This window comes from Coccinella septempunctata, chromosome 5, assembly GCF_907165205.1.
Source record: "Coccinella septempunctata chromosome 5, icCocSept1.1, whole genome shotgun sequence".
Classification (NCBI taxonomy): Eukaryota; Metazoa; Arthropoda; class Insecta; order Coleoptera; family Coccinellidae; genus Coccinella; species Coccinella septempunctata.
In genome coordinates, this window is record NC_058193.1 from 23843647 (window position 1) to 23847507 (window position 3861).

At 33.0% G+C, this 3861-nt stretch overlaps 1 long non-coding RNA gene across 1 annotated transcript; it reads left to right on the forward strand.

Moving 5' to 3' along the window:
• The first annotated feature begins 282 nt into the window (after positions 1 to 282).
• On the forward strand, positions 283 to 1055 carry LOC123312763. Its single transcript, XR_006537677.1, has 3 exons — positions 283 to 322; positions 678 to 916; positions 970 to 1055. It is a non-coding gene; the product is annotated as an uncharacterized LOC123312763 (long non-coding RNA).
• Positions 1056 to 3861: the final 2806 nt, after the last annotated feature.

Genomic DNA, 3861 nt, shown 5'->3' on the forward strand with positions numbered 1-3861 from the left:
TTTATTTTTTATGTATTTTGAGATCAGTGACGAATAAGCTTTAGGAATGATTGATATTTTCGACGTGATATGGGATAGTCTTTTTCGTATAGGGTTTTAGGTATGTATTTATAACATTAGAACGGCTCATCAATAATTTTGATTTAAGTCGCAATATCACTGTTTGCGAGGTGATATACGTAAGCATTTTTTGAATTTCTGCAAAATCACTCACTCATCTTTGATTTTTAGATGCCATGTCTAGAAAAAGGAACTAATTCATACACTAAAACATACACAAAGCAGTTATTCAGATATGATAGGAACTTTCCAAGAAATGGAGGTAAAATGCCGGATTTAATTTCCACAAATTGGGACTGATTTTTAATTAACGTCCTTGAACCGAGAACTCTATTTTTGAATATTCGTTTCAAATCCTTAAATTTCATAATTCCATAACAGCAAAAATCAAATGTTTCGAAAATTTGGGATTATTTTTATTCCCTGACTCTCTCCACCCTATTTTCACACAATCTTGAATCTATGGCCTGAATTTAATTTCATTTGATCCTGTATAAAAATGAAAACTAGAGAATGTACAAATTCTCTCTCTCACTATATTTAAACTTTTGACCAGCTTTTTTGGAATAATCCTGTATATTAGTATCCTCTTTTGAGAATTCTCATATCCATGCTAGTTTTCAGAATCATCCATTATTTTCGACTGTATTCTAGTCCAGCGACTCTAAAGAAGTCACGTCCCATCGCACTCTTCCGATCTGTCACGCTCTTCTTTGGTTTCTCGTTATTTTTCCAAAGAACCAGTAGTTGAAATAATGAATGGGAATCATCGAAATCTGATAGAATGGTTTACTACTACAACTGACCGGAAGGGCGGTATAGAGGCGCTTAAACACAAATCGACAATGGTTAAAAGGTATGTTATTGTTACATGATATACCCTAATGATGTCCATCTGATATTTTATAGCGTCCGCAGAAGGAAAATAAATGAGGACCTACAGGAAATTGGTACTCTCACATGAACTCTCCTCGGGTAAGTCCTGTTTGAAAAATTGAATGGACGAAGGTCTGTTATGGTTTCTTGAATATTCGAGAAGTTCATTCCAAAGAATACAACCCCTTTTGTAGGAGAAAATAATTATTGTATTAGGTATTGCCAGTAATCGCGCATTTTCAGGGGAAGTAATACATACCTCAAGAATCTCCATTCAACTAGTTCTGAATTTACGCTTTTAATTTTTTGAATATACAGGCTGTTTCCGAATTAGACGTGAACCTTGGAGGAGGTGCTACTATCACTCATTTGCTCAACTTACTTAATTTTTCGTCAATTGTTTCTACGTTGACCAAGTTTGATTATAATCTTGGATTATTTTCATTAGAAAATGATATGATACGTATGAAAAAAGCAAAACTATCATGTATTAGAAATTGAAAAAGAATTATAAATTATAATAGTATGATTCAAAATTTGGTAGGTATATGAAGAAAAGAAAAATCAATTTCTAATATCAATCTGCCTGCAACTTTCGAATTCCACAATTCATGTATGAAAAAATTATTTTACAAACTTGCCAAATTCCTTCTTCATTCCCTAAAAAAGTTTTCGTTAGAATGCAGTCACTAGTTTCGTTTCAGCTTTTGTCATACGTATCATATCTTTTGCTGTTGAAAATAATCCAAAATTATAATCAAACTTGGTCAACGTAACAAAAATTGACGAAAAATTAAGTAAGGTAAGAAATTTTTTGAAAAACACAAGAACTCAAATATCTCGGAAATTGATGATTTTTGGTTATCAATAAATATGGCTTAAACGACAGCAAATGAGTGATACTAACAGCTCCTCCAAGGTTCACGTCTAATTTGGAAACATCCTGTATTGTATATAGAGTTTTGTTTTTTTTTTTCAAATTGAAGTAAAAGGACGTGTTGATGTCTCTTTTTTTCCAATTTAGTTGTTTTTTTATGAGGAGACTAAAGTTGATCTTTATTGTCTATAGAACTTGTCTTTACAATCATTTTTCGACGGTTTTTCATCATATTTCGATAAAAATAGCTGCGGGGTGACATCGGCGATTCAATCCTTTATACAGGGCGTCTGTAAACAGATGCAAGGGACTTAGGAGATGATTTCTCGATGAAAATCAGCAAGGGTAGTTCCTATAAATTTTTTCGTGATCGACCTCCCTTCCAAGATACAGCCTTTGGAAGGCGATGACGAGTTGACAGTTTTTAATTAATTTTTTTTACGGGTTCTAAAAAACACTGAGTCATAAAACTATACATAATATTAAGTACTAAAGTAGATGTTACTCACACAATTTTTTCAGATCTCATAATTTTATTATTAGGGGTTGAAAATAACAACCCTTTATGATGTCCCCCCAAAAATTGTTTTCGTGGGATAGATTTTCGAAAAAAAAATTGGAAGAGAGGTGGATTTCGAAAAAAATTTATAGGAACTACCCCTGCTTATTTTCATCGAGGAATCATGTCCTTAGGTCCTTCGCATTTGTTTACAGACATCCTGTAACTGCAAAAATTTTCATAGTGATATGAAATTACGTTGAAATTCAGGAATAACTGAAAACTATTCAATATTCCTTATATTACCTCTCGCGTGGTATTTTCTATTTTTCAACTATATCAGTTCGTTATTCAGGCTTTTGCTCAAAGATGTGGCACAGCTCCGAAAAAAGACTATAAAAAATTTAACTCAAAATTTATTTCAATTTTTTTCATATGTCCCCATATGCATTCCATTTGTGGGAATTTATATAGGCGGGTGCTATGCATGTGAATGATGACAGGAAGATTGTATATTTCTTCTTCGAAATATTCTCAACTTATAAAATGGAATAGCCCTTAATTCATCAGAAATTGAAAATAGCACACGATACTTCTGAAAGCCACCCAGTCGTACTTCTTTCCACTTCACTTGCTGCAGTAATTTCTTTTGCTTACTTGTTTGACATGAAGAGCGATGTACCGTGATTCCGTCTTCGTGAAACTGAATAATGTAAAAAGTGAGATTAACTCGATGAAATCAGCCACCCAAGTAACTCTTTCCTACCTTAAACATCAGATAGATCAATGAAGAAAGAAGAATATCATTAATATGAGTGATGTTTAAGCACACATCGGAAAGATTATCACTAAAAAAAATTTTGAATTTTTCATTCTATATTGTAGATCCGGAAATATGTATGGGGAGTCCGGGAGAGTTGAACCCCTTTTCACTCTGAAGCCCCCTAAGTTGTATCTGTAAATGGTATCAACTCATTTTTCTGCGTGAAGATATCATGGCCAAATAGGTTACGATAGATAATAGTAAAGTGATGGTGAGATGAAGATTTTGAGTACAGCAGTTCTTTTTTTAGGAAACGAAAATTGGCTCATGTTTCCCTAACCCATGGGAGAGTTGAACAGGGGGCGAGAGAGACTTGACCATAAGTTTGTTTATCAGAAAACAATTTCCAAAGACCAATGATTGCCTATGTCAAGGTTTCCATCGTAAGATCTATCAGCGTATGAAATACATATTTTCTATTTCAGAATCACTCTCACTTATTTCCGAGATGTTTTTTACCTTTTTAAACCTTAGTATATTTTTTATATTCATTTCTACTATTCAATTTCCTTTTTCTGAAGCAAACTATTATGTAAGCTCAGTGAGGGAAACTTGGACTACTGATTATGTCACCCAAACATGGGTCTCCCTCACTCCCTTTTAATCTTATCAACAGATGTTTTCTTGAAACTTTTTCAACTCTTATTAAAAAGGCTCATCGTTTGTAAAAAAAATATTAATCAATGAAAACAATAAGAATAAATAACACCAAGCACCTATTAAACT